The sequence below is a fragment of the Melanerpes formicivorus genome, unplaced genomic scaffold (genome assembly GCF_026170545.1).
Source record: "Melanerpes formicivorus ecotype bairdi unplaced genomic scaffold, bMelFor1.0.p_v2 SCAF_11, whole genome shotgun sequence".
NCBI lineage: Eukaryota > Metazoa > Chordata > Aves > Piciformes > Picidae > Melanerpes > Melanerpes formicivorus.
In genome coordinates, this window is record NW_027142363.1 from 17,487,360 (window position 1) to 17,504,995 (window position 17,636).

A 17,636-nucleotide genomic window follows, 5' to 3' on the forward strand; every position below is an offset into this window, starting at 1 on the left:
GAACTCTTTGTCATGAAAATAAATGTTACACATTTTACCCATGTGAGGCCATGGGAAGGACACTTCATATTTGCTCTAACATTGTTTGAGACCTTATTGCTCTCTACAACTACTTGAAGGGAGGTTGTAGCCAGGAGGGGGTTGGTCTCTTCTCCCAGGCAACCAGCACCAGAGCAAGAGTGCACAGTCTCAAGTTGTGCCAGGGGAGGTTTAGGCTCGTGGTAAGGAGAAGGTTCTTCAGTGAGAGAGTCATTAGCCATTGGAATGTACTGCCCAGGGAGGTGGTGGAGTCACCATCCCAGGGAGGAGGTGTTCAAGAGGGGATTGGACATGGCACTTGGTGCCATGGGTCATTCATGAGGTCTGTGGTGCCAGGTTGGACTTTATGATCCTTGAGGTCTTTTCCAACCTTGGTGATTCTATGATTCTGTGATGGGTTGAAGTCTAAAGAGATAAGACAAAATAATCAAGACTACATTGCCCTGCGCTGCTCCATAAGGATCAGTCCTCAGTAAATTATGTAAGTAAAAGAAATAAGTTAATACCAATGCCCCTCCATCTGCTTTAAAAAAGATTCTTTTCTTTCAAAGTCAACCTTCTTCAGGCCTTGTAACAAGTCAAAGAAAGGGGCTTACCAGTTCCAAATCATGATAAAACTGAGAGAGGGAATTTAATTATCTTCAGACATCTAAGGAAAACCACACACTTTTGTCTCAATGTTCAGGACTTATCTGTCAAACCATGACAGATCAGGAAAGTGAAAAGGACAGTTTCTTGATTAAACCCAAAAACCAGCTTGAACTTCATTTTCAAGGAGAAAAGATATTGTTTAATCAATTCAGAAATATGCAGTACAATTACCTTGTTTATCCCATCAACAAAGTTGTAACCAGAGTTCCACATTCTGTCTCTCCTATGTAAAATTTGGGGGGATGAAAAAATGTTTTTCTGTCATTTGGAAAACAACCTGTGATTCAGTTAAGGAAACAATTAAATGTCTCAGTTTCTTCAGAATTAAAAGAAAATGATGAGGGGATTGAGATCATTGGTAAGTTTGCAGATGACAACAAGCTGGGAGCAGTTGTTGATCTGTTAGAGGATAGCAGAGCTCTGCAGAGGGACCTTGAGAGGCTGGATAGATGGGCAGAGTCTAATGGAATTAGATTTAACACACCTAAGAGCCAGGTTGTACACATTGGCCACAACAACCCCAGGCAGTGATACAGGCTGGGGTCAGAGTGGCTGGAGAGCAGCCAGGCAGAAAGGGACCTGGGGGGACTGATTCACAGCTGGCTGACAATGAGCCAGCAGTGTGCTCAGGTGGCAAAGAAGGCCAAGGGCATCATGTCCTGGATCAGGAAGAGTGTGGCCAGCAAGAGCAGGGAAGTCATTCTGCCCCTATATTCAGCACTGGTTAGGCCACACCTGGAGTCCTGTGTCCAGATCTGGGCCCCTCAGTTTAGGAAAGATGTTGAGCTGCTGGAAGGTGTCCAGAGAAGGGCAACAAAGTTGGTGAGGGGCTTGGAACACAAGCCCTATGAGGAGAAACTGAGGGAGCTGGACTTGCTGAGCCTGGAGGAGAGAAGGCTCAGGGGAGACCTTCTTGCTCTCTACAGCTACCTGAAGGGAGGTTGTGGACAGGTGGAGGTTGGTCTCTTCTCCCAGTCACCCAGCACCAGAACAAGAGGACACAGTCTCAAGCTGTGCAGGAGGAAGTTTAGGCTGGATGTTAGGAAGAAATTCTTCCCAGAAAGAGTAATTGGCCATTGGAATGGGCTAGGGAGGTGTTGGGGTCGATGTTCCTGGTGGTGTTTAAGAGAAGCCTGGATGAGGCACTTAGTGCCATGGTTTAGTTGATTAGGTAGAGTTGGATGATCAGTTGGACTTGATGATCTCAAAGGTCTCTTCCAACCTGGTTGATTCCATGATTCTGTGACAGTTGTGTTAAAGGGGCTTGTTGTTGGAACATACTGATTGTTGATCATCTGAACTCACAATGTATACAAGTATTTCTCTGTGAATGCTGGGTTTTTGGTAGTCCAATCATTCAATCGGAGTGTTTCTAGTGAGGAAAAGCAGGGATTAAAAGGGGTCTAGGAGAGGAAGGGTCTAGGAGAGGAAGGGTCTAGGATTTTAAAGTTTATATCCTGTTTCTTGACTGTTAGACTAAGTATGTTGAATCTGTCACAGAGAAGTATCCTATATCTCAAAAGGGCATCCTCTTTAAATCTGGCAGCATTTTAGTCCTGTATCATACTCTTCTACCAAAGCAACCACCTATCTCAAACTTCCCCAAAATTAGGACTCTGTTTGAATTTATAGCCCTGGCTGATGCAAGGCTTAATAGAGACAAAGTTCTGGGAAAAGGGAACCAAATCTTGCTGCAGACTTAATCAGTGGCATGGCAAATGGGTGACAAACTACTTTTCTTTTGGTTCATCATTACTGTCAGAGTTTGGGATACTGGAAACCACTGCAGTTTACAGACTCTTACTCAGATTATTGAACTCCTTCCTTGCTGATGGAGATACTGCTGTCCAAATGGCTTCTGGGGGGGAAAAAAATCTTTGTGGGGCATAGAATTGGTATTGATATAGCTGGGGCCTGTCAAGGGTACTGATTATGTCTGTTTTCCAGAGAAAGCAAATAAACAGCATATAGACCTAACATAAGATGTTCTGTAGAAGCATTTCTGTTCTCTCACTGGATTGGATTGCTTTAAAATATTGTTTGAAGACAAATGGCTTCAGCCAGCCTGGGAGTGGAATTGTTTTTTGATCTGTTTTTTCAGAAATGGCTGGGTTGGTATTAGAGCAAATGTCAATAGCTGCTGTCAGGGAGGCACAGGGAGGAGTACATGAGCAGGATGTCACCAGGATGAAAGTTCCTCCTTATTGAACGCAATTTCTCACCTGAGTTTCCTCAAAGTTACATGGATGTACCTCTGCACTCATACATCTTAACATAAAGTGAGTAAGTGCAAGTACCATTGTAAAATGAATATATGATTTGGGCAACCTAAGAAGCTCAACATATACCCAGTATATTACAAACTGACTGGTGTTGGTGGGGTCCTGATGAATGCAGCTCCAAAGATGCCACTTTCAGAGCTACCTTTTGAAACAGATTTCTCTGAGGGTGATCTCCTCTCTGCTAATCTATATTACATTCCAGGTCTCCAGCCTGAAGCCATACCCCAAACCTGCATCAGTTTGAGTATTAGACAGCAGCCTGGCAGAGCTTACCTCTCAAGAACATGGTTCTTATATGCAGTGATAAACTACAGTTAAAATGTCTATACAAAGGGTGTTCCCTTGTTGACATATTTGAGAACATTGTATCAAAGAATCATAGAATCAATGAGTTTGGAAAAGACCTCAGAGATTATCAAGTCCAAACTATCACCCAACACCTCATGACTAACTAAACCATGGCTCAAAGTACCACGTCCAATCCCCTCTTGAACACCTCCAGGGAGGATGGTTCCACCACTTCCCTGGGCAGCACATTCCAATGGCCAATCTCTCTTTCTGTGAAGAACTTTCTCCTCACATCCAGCCTAAACCTCCTCTGGCACATCTTGAGACTGTGTCCTCTTGTTCTGGTGCTGATTGCCTGGGAGAAGAGACCAACCCCCTCTTGGCTACAACCTCCCTTCAGGGAGTTGTAGAGAGCCAGAAGGTCGCCCCTGAGCCTCCTCTTCTCCAGGCTAAACAACCCCAGCTCCCTCAGCCTCTCCTCATAGGGCTGTGCTTCAGACCCCTCCCCAGCCTCTTTGCCCTTCTCTAGACATGTTCAAGTGTCTCGATGTCCTTCCTAAACTGAGGGGCCCAGAACTGGACACAGGACTCAAGGTGTGGCCTAACCAGTGCTGAGCACAGGGCACAATGACTTCCCTGCTCCTGCTGACCACACTATTCCTGATGCAGGCCAGGATGCCATTGGCCTTCTTGGCCACCTGGGTACACTGCTGGGTCATGTTCAGCTGGCTGTCAGGCAGTACCCCCAGGTCCCTTTCTGCCTGTAAAGAGTTTTCTTATTAAATAAGGAAAAAAGTCGAATTTCTTTTATGAGGAAATTAGGTTTCAATGCTATTGAAATCAGGGAATATTGAAAATGCTGCACACTGGTTACTTTTCCTTTGTTCCTGAAAGCTGCCCAAAAGTAATTGTATTACTCTCTAGAAGATGGTGAAGTGAGAAATAGTCAGCTTTCTTTTACAGTGAGGACAGAAAGTTTATCAAATAGACTACAGATTTAGGTAAAGATATCTGGATTTTGCCTGAATTAGAATATTAAAGGTCGAGCTTTCCAAGGTCTTTCATGTAATCACGTACTAAACACATCTTACTGTCCATTAAAAGCCTCTATGCTTCACAGTATGGTTTAGTTTAAAATATGACATACCATGCAGTTCAGTGTCCAGTGCCAAATATATAAAATGACCTCCTCTTCCTTATCATTCTCCAACCCGGCATGGCTAACTTAGCATTCTGCCTCCTTTTGATGAGTCATGAGGGACAAATCAGATCCAGCATGGCAACCATTGTATTACAGTGTAAATCACAAAGCACCGCTGCTATTATTTATTCTCAGACAAATCATTCATCCCACCAACCACCACCTATAGCCTGCAAATTTGTAATGGCTAGGCTTTTCATACAAGTGAAAACCAGCATTATTTCTCATTCTCTCTAGTTGCTGTGGACCAGCTCACCTGTGACAGCAGAGATCTCTCTACTATCTCTGTGGAAAGATTTGCAATTTTCCAATGTTCTCTTTCACTATGGAAGAGAAGCCAGGTAACTTTTCAATATTAAGGGTGGTCACTTGCTCCTCATCCAGCTTCTCTCTGCTTAAATAAGTGCACTTACTCATACACTGTTCAGGACAGAGAAATCTTTTTTGCTTGTCAGAATAGCTGCAGGTGTCTGTACACACTTGAGCCTCTCTTGGCAAATTCCAAGAGAAAATGGATGGTAGACCAATGAGTTTATTAAGTGTCTTTTCTGAAGGTTTTCCCCACTGTGAAGGAAGCTAGGTCTGCTTCATTCTATACAAACCCAGAAGCTAATGTGGAATGGAAGCCCATACATAAGCATGCAACAAAAACAGCCCCTAGCCCTCCAACTTTTTCTCCCAGCACTGTTTAATATAGGAAGAAGCTGACTGTACAAAGCTACTCCATCGTGAGCCAGTGAGTCACTGCCTCCAATCTGTAGTTCTTCATTTCAGGCTGACACATTTGCAGCTGAACATTTTAGGCTTGCCAGTTCTCTGGACCAGATGTGTATTACAGAAAAGTTGGGATTTTGAGGACATACCTCACTAATTTGCCATGTATAACATCCCTTGAGAAATGAAGCACCTAATAATAAGGAAAGGAGAGGGAGGGAGATACTGATTGGACTACAAGACCTGCAGAAGTGATTTCACCTTGTTAGAAACTTTAGGGCACAAAACTTATTAATATTTAAATATCTGCCTGGAATAAGCTACATGCCCTAAGTGGTAACAATGGGTTAAAGTATTTTTTCAAGGAGTAAATCTATTGATTTGTTAATGGAAGAATCCACATAATCTATCACAAAGTGGTAGGTGTTTTTCAGAGTAGACTAATACAACATTAATGGTATGACTTTTCCTGCCATATCTTACTAATGAATAAAACATGAGGAAAGCAAGGACAGGTCAAAGAAGGGCAAGAGGCTTGGATGAGGGATACATTTTCTGTGGAGGGGATAGAAGTAGCAAAGCTACCATAATTACCCATAACTGAAACAGGATTTTTTCCCCCACTCCTTTCCAGTACATAGAAAACAAGTTTTTCATTCCCATCAACATCCCTTGCTATTACATATGGCAGGAATTTGAAGGCAGCAGGGTAATAAATCTTCAAAATCTGAGCATTTCAAAATGGGAAAGATGCAATTGATTTTAAGTACACAGCATTCATGCAGAAGATTGGCTAAAGCAGTATTTATACTGAGAAGATGTATGTGCCCACAGAGCATTTTGCTTGGGAGTGAGAGAATTGTCTAATGAGAATTATATTAGGCTCACTCCACCATAAGTTTTCTACTATTTTTTACAGGCAGCTCAAAAATCTGAAGCCAAGACTTGATACAGCAAAATTTTGGATGAAACTTATGAGGCATGAAGGCAATATGCAGAATATTGTGAGCCTGTGACTGTGTCCCGTTCTGGAGCCTCTGTTACAGGAAGGATCTGGACATGCTGGAGTGTGTCCAGAGATGGGCCACAAGGATGAGCAGAGGGCTGGAGCACCTCTCCTATGAGGACAGACTGAGGGAGCTGGAGCTGTTCAGTCTGGAGAGAAGGCGGCTCTGAGGAGACCCAATTGTGACCTTCCAGTATCTTAAAGGGGCCTACAGGAAAGCTGGGGAGGGACATTTTAGGGTGTCAGGGAGTGATAGGACTAGGGGGAATGGAATAAAATTAGAAATGGGTAGATTTGGATTGGATGTTAGGAAGAAGTTCTTCCCCATGAGGGTGGTGAGACACTGGAACAGGTTGCCCAGGGAGGTGGTGGGAGCCTCATCCCTGGAGGTTTTTAATGTCTGGCTGGATGTGGCTGTGAGCAAGCTGATCTAGTGTGAGGGGTCCCTGCCCATGGCAGGGGGATTGGAACTGGATGATCCTTGAGGTGCCTTCCAACCCTAACAATTCTGTGATTCTATGATTTCAGATTTTCATACTCAGATTTCCACAGAGAAAAAACATCTTCAAGAAAACTGGCTGTATAATGAAAAGTCAAAAATATGTTCCATCTCATCATCTGCCTCTCTTAGATCTCAGGCTCATACCAATCCCTTTGTCTTCTGAAGACACAAATGCTTACTTGTCAAGCATGAGCAATACTTCCCTTTCTCAAACACCTTTCCCCCACCTCGTAAAACAGTTTCCAGTGTTGGAGCATGGGACTGCTTAAGCCAGAACAGTAAGACTTAACCAAGTATTGTGCTATCCTAACTGGAAAGTTGAGGAAGAAATGTATGCCTGGTTAGTCAGAAGGAAAATGGAAGTCTTACAATAGCACATTCCCTAAGCAAGGAAATTTAAACAGGAATGATCCTAGGGTTTTAAGACAGGCCCTATTGTTTGAAGCCTCTTTTAGCCAGCATGGCATCTGTCAAGACTTGGACACCTGGCTGTGTGCTTTCAGCAATGTGCAACCTGATAGTTGCTGTCACTGTATCTCACCTCATGCAATGCAAAGGAGATCTGACACTGGCCTCAGGGTGGTTCCCATGAAGATTGTGACTGCTCTGGGACTGCTCCTAGCAAATGCTTCCATCTTCATCTCTGACAGCAGAGTGCCAGGATTGTAACACAAAGCAGACTAGTCAAAATGTGCTTGTAGCAGGCTTTATTTGTCTAGAAAAGATTGAGGTGAGCCAGTATCCTCCACTTGCCTTACTTGGCTTGCCATTCTTGAGCTATTTCACCAGAGCAAGAGCTACAGGGAAGAGAGCAGAGCAATGAAGCAGTGGAAGAGTACTGGACAGAAGGATCCTGCTAGCCCTCAGCTTAACCATAATCTTGAAGCTACTGATGATTCTTCAGGACAAAGAGTTTGGATGAGGAACAGTAAAGATGAGAGAGATGGCCATAGATTGTTACATGCCTTTCTGAGGACATGATTAAAGCTGGTATTGGGTTTATGATCTGTGCCTACAGAGATCATGGAAGTAGGTTAATTCCAAAATACCAAAGAACCCACATGGATAGATGAAAGTTAGTGCCAGGAAGGCCTCTACAGTGGTTAGTGCTTTGGTTAGTACTGGAAAAGACAACACCTAAGAGAGAATATGCTGAAGATTTGCCAGTGGTGGAGACAAAGTTGAAATATTTGACAAAGTTGAAAACTTTCACCCAGGAATGAGGGTCAGGTCTAGCTGAGATATGGGAGAGGGAGGCAGAGGGCAAGACTGTGGTAGGGAGAGTCACATTTATTGCTCTGGCTGTTGCTGTGTGAAATAGGAGGGAGGATGGTAATTCCCTGCACACTGTGACTCTGCACTGCACAGGGTTTATGGGGCCCCAGCACTGGCAAACTTGGAAGCTGAGCATATAACTTACAATGGCAACTGATTGAATGCCTATAGTTGGCTCTGGTCTGAAGATTTAGGTTTATTACGAGTTGCTGCAGGACCTTTATTGACAAACCCCATTGGCATATGGATTCTTTTGCAGAAGGAAGATATCTCAGCATTCTGATTTAGGCTGTGCTACAGGCAAAGATTGTGGTTGGCAAAAGGGTTCAATAGCTGTGTTTATTTTTGCCTCAAAACAGGCTTCCATGGCAAGTTAAGGAAAGAACTGAAGAGAGAGCAACTGGCTCCAGCAATGCAGGAGGGATTAGAAAGAGGATAGGTGCAAGGAGGGGTGAATGCTGGATGCTGCGTGTAAGGAGTGGGGAGAGAAAAAATGAACAGAAGCAGGAAGAGTGCAGGAGTAAAGCACAAGGGAAGAGACAAAAGCCAGATGCAGTTTCCTAGGGCTACTCTATTCAGCTCTGTCCTTCCTCTCTTCAGAGAATATGCTGAATTAGAATAGAATAGAATAGAATAGAATAGAATAGAATAGAATAGAATAGAATAGAATAGAATAGAAGTAACCAGGTTGGAAAAGACCTCAAAGATCATCATGTCCAGCCCAACACCCAACACCATCTAATCAACTAAACCATGGCACCAAGTGCCTCACCCAGGCTCTTCCTAAACACCTCCAGTGATGGTGACTCCACCACCTCCCTGGGCAGCACATTCCAACGGCAAATCACTCTTTCTGTGAAGAGCCTCTTCCAGCCTAAACCTCCCCTGGTGCAGCTTGAGACTGTGTCCTCTTGTTCTGGTGCTGGCTGCCTGGGAGAACAGACCAACCCCCACCTGGCTATAATCTGCCTTCAGGGAGTTGTAGAGAGCAATAAGATCTCCCCTGAGCCTCCTCTTCTCCAGGCTAAGCAACCTCAGCTCCCTCATTAAATTAAAGCACATCCTCTCAAAAACTGAGCACACCAAAAGCTATGTCTTTCCATTATGTTTACAGTACATCTGATACCTGCTTAAGTGAGTGCAGCCTTTGGCTCCTATATTTTTTTAGCAGAAGACAAGGCACATGGGGTTTTTTGAGGGAGCTTCCATTCACAGTATCACAGTATCACAGTATAACTAAGGTTGGAAGAGACCTCAGAGATCATCGAGTCCAACCTATCAACACAGACCCCTTGACTAGACCGTTTTAAGTAAATGCTCCTATATTGTGAGTCCTCAAATCTCTGGAAATAGGTCCTAATTGTTCACAAGAACAGGAATAATGTGTTACAGCTACTACAGATCACGAATAAAAAGCATGAAGGGCTCTTATGTATCTGTATCTTTATACCTCTATCTATGCATATGCTTATGTGCAAGTGAGGAATAGAAGCACCAAGGGTAGCCAGCTCTCAATAAAAGCAGAGTTACTTTTGGCTTGAACAAAAGAAGAAAGCATGTTACTGACTGTGTAGTGACATGATACAGCAACTTGAAAACTAATTAAGGAAAGAACAGAATGCAAATAACTTTTGGATAGAACAGCAGGAAACACAGGGATCAGACATTTAACAAGATTTCTTTTCACTGTTTAACCTCTTCATTAATGCCCAAACCCAAACTCTGTCAGACTTTGGCTTTATCTTGCTTCTTTAGATGTGCTTTCGGCTGTTCCACGCCTCAGAGGATTTCTTCTGCTGCTCATTTTTCTCTAGGGATTGCTGCCTCTGCCTGTAGGAATCTTTGATTTCCAATGCATATGTCTCTCTCTCTTCAGAAGTCAATAGGATTATAGGGCTGGGAATAAGGCCCAACATTTGTTACTTGGCTCTGCAGGTTCACTACTGCATCTGAAGGAGAGATCCCCTTACACAACTGAATGAAATTTGTTGTCTAAGACCTATAAACCAGGGAAAGCTTTTCTTTGTGACTGCTGTAAAATATAAGTAATAAATCAGAGTTTTCCAATGTTTCAGCTATTGGCATAGTCTGGAAGGATATCTGTTAAATGCCCTTTTAGCAATGAGCTCTTTCTAGCATTTTATATTCTGGTTCAATTCTGGAATTTAGCAAGTGGAAAGACACTAAAGGGGCATCCATTTTACAGTCACCTTTTAACAATTCAAGTGTTTACTTCAATGATGATTTAAAAAAGCTTCTTTCTGAATTTCACTGAAGGGTTCAGGGTTTGAAGAGGAGGAATTATTATAAAACCACATAAGAACATGCTTTGTTTACTATGGGGTTTTAGGAACTCTGGACAATAGACAGAATCAGTATTTACAACAACCCCATGCAGTACTACAGGCTGGGGTCAGAGTGGTTGGAGAGCGGCCAGACAGAAAGGGACCTGGGGGTACTACATAGAATAGAATAGAATAGAATAGAATAGAATAGAATAGAATAGAATAGAATAGAATAGAATAGAATAGAATAGAATAGACCAGACCAGACCAGACCAGACCAGACCAGACCAGACCAGGTTGGAAGAGACCTTCAAGATCATCGTGCACAACCTATCATCCAGCACCACCTAATCAACTAAAACGTACAACCAAGCAGCCTATCAAGTCTCCTCCTAAACACCTCCAATGCTGGTGACTCCACCACCTCCCCGGGCAGCACATTCCAATGGGTAATACTGGTTGATAGTGGGCTGAACATGAGCCAGCAGTGTGCCCAGGTGGCCAAGAAGGCCAAGGGCATCCTGGCCTGCATCAGGAATAGTGCGGCCAGCAGGAGCAGGGAAGTCATTGTGCTCTGTACTCAGCACTGGTTAGGCCACACCTTGAGTCCTGTGTCCAGTTCTGGGCTCCTCAGTTTAGGAAAGATGTTGAGTTGCTGGAAGGTGTCCAGAGAAGGGCAACAAAGCTGGGGAGGGGTCTGGAGCAGAACCCTGTGAGGATAGGCTGAGGGAGCTGGGGTTGCTTAGCCTGGAGAAGAGAAGTCTCAGGGGAAACCTTCTTGCTGTCTCCAACTCCCTGAAGGGAGACTGTAGCCAGGTGGGGGTTGGTCTCTTCTCCCAGTCACCCAGCACCAGAACAAGAGGACACAGTCTCAAGCTGTGCCAGGGGAGGTTCAGGCTGGATGTTAGGAAGAACTTCTTCCCAGAAAGAGAGATTGGCCATTGGAATGTGCTGCCCAGGGAGGTGGTAGAGTCACCATCACTGGAAGTGTTTAAAAAGAGCCTGGATGAGGCCTTTGGTGCCATGGTTTAGTTGATTAGATGGTGTTGGGTGATAGGTTGGACTCTATGATTTCGATGGTCTTTTCCAACCTGGTTAATTCTGTAGTCTGTATACTGTATATTGCATGTAGCATCGTGGTCTTTCATTAAAGCAGAATTTATGGATGTTTCCTCACTACTAGGCCAATTGTGTGCAATATGATTCCATTAATTATTATGAACAACAGCTATCACCACAATAAAAAGAAATAGTGGTTGACGGTATCATTGGATGTCACTCTGTCTGAACAAAGCAAAGTGAGGAGATCAGTTCACTCCTGTTGATGACTACTCAAACATTGACATAAGACAGGCAAGGGTTTCCCAACCTGTGTTCCACATGAAAATCAACTTTTAATTGGCTCACAAGTTTGGATGACAGGCAAATGTCATATGGTAGAGTGTGTTTTATAAAATAAAGTTTTCTTGATTTGAGTAGCAGTTATCAGTATGTTGCATTCTTTTTTAAATAATGCCTTATTGTATCACAGAGAGAATGCTCTACCTTTGCACAGTGCATGTAAAGCTTTCCAGCTTTCTAAGGCCAAAAGAAGGTTAACATAAAATGTGCACTATTTCTCAAAGAAAAAGTCCTAAAATAATGGTCTAGTTATCTTTTTCCAAGCCCTAAAATCTTATTTGTGCTGGATTATTTCTTTTTTTCTATGGGATTTGATGAAGTGAAGTTTCCACAGATTTATGACACAGGGCAGAATGAAATTATCCCCAAAAAAATCAGCACTCATAGAATCATAGAATCAATAAGGTTGGAAAAGACCTTTGAGATCATCAAGTCCGACCTGTCACCCAACACCTCATGACTACTAAACCATGGCACCATCTGCCACATCCAGTCCTCTCTTGAACACCTCCAGGGACGGTGACTCCACCACCTCCCTGGGCAGCACATTCCAATGGCTAATAACTCTCGCTGTGGAGAACTTTCTCCTCACCTGCAGCCTAAACTTCCCCTGGCACAGCTTGAGACTGTGTCCTCTTGTTCTGGTGCTGGTTGCCTGGGAGAAGAGACCAAGATACTCAGTCCCAGATACTTTAAAAGCTGCACTGAGAAGAGACTTTATCTAACATCTCCTACTCCAATCTAAAATTACTGCCTACTCGGTATGTTATTTATGTGTATTCAAAGTCATAGCTGCTAGCATGTCTTTAAAGCTTTAAAGTTTTAAATGTTGGGTTTGGGTTTTTTGGTGTTTTGTTCTTGTTTTGGAGTGCAAGCCCAGCAGAGACGTGTTGACTGGTTAGGCCACACCCTGAGTCCTGTGTCCAGTTCTTGGCCTCTCAATTTAAGAAGGACATTGAGACACTTGAACGTGTCCAGAGAAGGGCAACAAGTCTGGGGAGAGCCCTCAAGCACATGGAGAGGCTGAGGGAGCTGGGATTGCTTAGCCTGGAGAAGAGAAGGCTCAGAGGAGACCTCATTGCCGTCTACCTGAAGGGAGGTTGTAGCCAGAAGGGGGTTGGTCTCTTCTCCCAGGCAACCAGCAGCAGAACAAGAGGACACAGTCTCATGCTGAACCAGGGGAAGTTTAGGCTGGAGGTGAGGAGAAAGTTCTTCCCAGAGAGAGTTGTTAGCCATTGGAATGTGCTGCCCAGGGAGGTGGGCATCTCCCATGGAGGTGTTCAAGAGGGGATTGGATGTGGCATTTGGTGCCATGATTTAGGCAGGAGGTCTGTGGTGACAGGTTGCACTTGATGATCCTTGAGGTAATTTCCAACCTTATTGATTCTATTATTCTATGATTTTATGACACTAAACTAGGCTCAACATGTTCTTGTATATCAGTGTTCTTTGTTAAGTTCTGGTTTGCACTGGCTGTGTACAAACTGTTGGCAGGAAACAAAATACTCAAGTGTCAGCAAATAAATTTGGCCAGAAAATTCTTCTTTGGAGGTAATTTTATATGAGAACTTCACTTGATTGGTAGCTTGAGTTTGTAGAACTAGCATTGGGGAAAACAAAACAAATTTAACTTGCAAATAATGTGTACTTTACATGGAAATAACCAACAGACAACTCACAAAGTTCCTGCCTGCTTCATTTGTGGTCACTTTGCAGGCAGAACTATAACTTATGTGGAGGTAGAAAGCACTGCCACCCTTACCTGAAGATTTCATTGTGATCAAGCTAAAATTCTTTAGAATAGGATAGTTGAGTACAGAATTCCTTTAAAGGCAACATGTAGAAACCTGTTGATAAATAGCCTGACCCTTATGTGAAACAAACATTCAGAAAAAAACATCTTTAATAGAAGTGTCTGTGAAATTTAGTGATTGTGAAGTAGCCAGATTGAAGATAGACCATGTCTGGGTTTTTTTGTTTATTTGATTGTTTTGTATTGTTTTGGTGTGATTTTTTATTTGGATGTTTGATGGTTTGGTTGGTTAAAGTAGACACATAGAATAGAATAGAATAGAATAGAATAGAATAGAATAGAATAGAATAGAATAGACCAGACCAGGTTGGAAAAGACCTCCAAGATCATCAAGTCCAACTCATAACCCAACACCATGTAATCAACTAAACCATGGCACCAAGTGCTTCATCCAGTCTCCTCTTAAACACCTCCAGTGATGGTGACTCCACCACCTCCCTGGGCAGCACATTCCAATGGCCAATCTCTCTTGCTGGGAAGAACTTCTTCCTAATATCCATCCTAAACCTTCCCTGGCACAGCTAAGCAACCCCAGCTCCCTCAGTCTCTCCTCACAGGGCTGTGCTCCAGACCCCTCCCCAGCTTTGTTGCCCTTCTCTGGACACCTTCCAGCAGCTCAACATCTTTCCTAAACTGAGGAGCCCAGAACTGGGCACAGGACTCAAGGTGTGGCCTAACCAGTGCTGTGTACAGGGCACAATGACTTCCCTGCTCCTGCTGGCCACACTCTTCCTGATACAGGCCAGGATGCCCTTGGCCTTCTTTGCCACCTGGGCACACTGCTGGCTCATGTTCAGCCTACTCTCAACCACTACCCCCAGCTCCCTCTCTGCCTGGCTGCTCTCAGCCACTCTGACCCCAGCCTGGAGCACTGCCTGGGGTTGTTATGGCCAATGTGTAGAACCTGGCACTTGGATGTGTTCAATCTCCTGCCCTTGGACTCTGCCCATCTGTCCAGCCTGTCCCTCTGCAGAGCTCTCCTACAGTTTTCTTTGTAAAGTTGCACCTTTTTTCTCTCTTAAAAAAAAAAAAAAAAAAAGCCTTGCATATCCAGGAGGAACTTCACTTAGAGATTGCAAAAGCAAACACACAAAAATCTCTCTTACTTAAAACCCAGTCCCCAAACCTTCCTGAATGTGGGTTCTAAGGTTAATGATGTTCTAGCATCTCTCCAGGCTCCTTCTGTGCTTCAGCTGGGGGAAAAGGGGAGTGAATTCTCTGAGCCTTCACACAATCCCCAGTTCTTGCTTTACTCTGATTTGTTCAAGTGCTCCAAATACATCAAACTGATGTTTTGAAGATGAGCAATAAGTTGCTAGCAAATTTCCTTTTCAGCTTTGGAAAAAAGTCTGTAATCAAATTGAAAAGTACAACTGGATGTCAATTGTTATAAAGGCAAAATACATTAAGAAGATTCAACAGAACAAAACATTGGGTTTAGGAATAAATAAATAAATACAGGTTAGATATGGGAGTTCTTTGTTCAGTGTCTAGGACACGGAGTGCAACTGAAATGCATATTTGCTGTAGATTTTTTGTGCTCTCAAAAATAACAATTTAGAGTTGACAGGAGGGAGAAATTGTAGAATTTAAATTTATTTTATAGATGTATATATATATATATTTGCAATTGCTACTTAATAAGATACATTCAGAAGTAGAGAAGATATAATAGGCACTGAATATAGTGGACATGGAAGAAAACTGCATCCAAAAAAATTAATGAAATTGGATTTCAAGCCATTCATTACCCAGTAGAAATGAACTCAGAAGAAGATATGGCTTGTCATGCAAAGTAATTAGTTTAAATGGGTGTATGCATTAAAAGGTTGTGTCAGCGTGCATGGACAGCTTCAGTGACCTTGTCTGAAGGAGATGGGGAAACTTGCCTTCAGCTTGCTGGAGGCTAATTGCCTCTGCACTCCTGTTTTCCATAAATAGAATAGTGAATATTGTTCTTGTTTTGCAGACCCCTTTTCTCATAGACAATTACATGGATGTTTAATTTGAAGCCTTAGAGTATAAGTATAATAAGAAGCCTTAGAGTATATAAGCTGGAGGTGGGGAGATTCAGGCTGGATGTGAGGAGGAGGTTCTTCACCATGAGAGTGGTGAAGCCCTGGAATGGGTTGTCCAGGGAGGTGGTTGAGGCCCTGTCCCTGGAGGTGTTTAAGACAAGGCTGGATGAGGCTCTGGCCAGCCTCATCTAGTGTGGGGTGACCCTGCCCATGGCAGGGGGGTTGGAATTAGCTGATCCTTGTGGTCCCTTCCAACTCTGACTGATACTATGATACTGTGATATTTGTGAAATAAGTCAGATATTTTAACTGAGTATTTTGAAGCAAAGATGAAAAAAGTATTTACCAAGGTGATGGGTCACTGGCAAAAAGCTGCATGTAGAATTCACAAACAAAGCACATACTTAAGTTGGTCAAAATCCATGGAGGGAATATCCCATGCACTCCAAACCTGAAAAGCATGAAGGGTTAGAATAGAATAGAATAGAATAGAATAGAATAGAATAGAATAGACCAGACCAGGTTGGAAAAGACCTTTGAGATCATCAAGTCCAACCTATCATCCGACACTATCTAATCAACTAAACTATGGCACCAAGCACCTCATCCAGTCTCTTCTTAAACACCTCCAGTGATGGTGACTCCACCACCTCCCAGGTCAGCACATTCCAAAGGCCAATCTCTCTTTCTGGGAAGAACTTCTTCCTAACATCCAGCCTAAACTTCCCCTGGCACAGCTTGGTACTGTTTCCTCTTGTTCTGGTGCTGGTTGCCTTTGCCTTCTGGCTACAACCTCCCTTCAGGTAGTTGTAGACAGCAAGGGGAAGTTTAGGCTGGATGTTAGGAAGAAGTTCTATCCCAGAAAGAGAGATTGGCCAATGGAATGCGCTACCCAGGGAGGTGGTGGAGTCACCATCACTGGAGGTGTTTAGGAAGAGACTGGATGGGGTGCTTGGTGCCATGGTTTAGTTGATTAGATGGTGTTGGGTGATAGTTTGGAATCGGTGATCTCAAAGGTCTTTTCCAACCTGGCTTATTCTATTCTATTCTATTCTATTCTATTCTATTCTATTCTATTCTATTCTATTCTATTCTATTCTACCCTGTTTGTTGCTGGAGTGAGAGGTATGCAAGGTGAATGATACTTAAGCTGGTTGTAAGAGGTAGCAAGGTAAATGATTATTACCAAATGCTGGAATATCCTCGAGTCAAATTCTGGGGAACCACGGAGGATTTACAGAGATTTGAAAATAAAGAAGCTTATGGAAAAAAACAACTAGGCCTAGAAATGGTCTCCTACTTGCCTCAGATGAATAGATCACTAAATCCATTTCCCAGACAGATCAATATCCATTTCTACCTAGTTTAGTGCCAGTTATGCTCACCGGAAGATTGTTCCTAAACTTCAGTGCACTGGAGGGTAGATATGTTTTTCTGCTTTTATGATGTGTTTGTTCTCATGTTGACATCACCCTTTAGCTGAAATGTTATATTCCCCTTCTTGGATTTTACTTCAGTGATATTTTTGTGGACAAAGCCCCTATCCTCAAGTCAGCTGTTATTTTGTCAAGCTCAACCTTTTTCAATCATATAGTCGTTTAAGAATTAATTGACCTGGCAGAATTAGTGGAAATACTACTTTAACAGCTATGTTGCACCTTGCTCTTTCAGGATTCTGTTGTAATGGTTATTTGTTCTCAAAAGACCGAATAAGCTCCTTAGCAATTTCCCCTAACCTGAATTCCCTTTAGCCATTCTGCATTTTTTTCCCCCCGTGCTGAACATTGTCTCCCCTGACTGAAATGAGGCAGAGTATTTACTTTGATTTTGGACTCTACCTGGATTATCTTTAATCTCTGTTCCATTCCTGCACAGCAACTCCATCTTTCCCCCATTTGTTTTAATAGCCTTTCTAAAGTCTGATTTTCAAATGGATGTTGCAATTTCTTTATCTCTAATGCTCAGCTTGCTTTGCTGCTCAGTATTTCCTTGTTGCTCAGTATGTTATGCGTAACCAGCATCTGTGTTTGTTGCCAATGTACATCCTACTGGGCAAGCCTATTTGCACATTTAAAATAGCAATTAAGGATTGAAATGAGAAAAGCACATTTCCTAAATGTGATACTGCATTATGCTTCACAAATTCCATGTCAAGTTACTT

The 17,636-nt window shown here is 43.0% G+C and overlaps 1 protein-coding gene across 4 annotated transcripts in view; it reads right to left on the reverse strand.

Annotated features, from left to right (window-relative positions):
* The window catches only part of HTR1F (5-hydroxytryptamine receptor 1F), a 140,739-nt gene that overhangs the window by 91,738 nt on the left and 31,365 nt on the right, over positions 1 to 17,636 (reverse strand). The window lies entirely within an intron of this gene.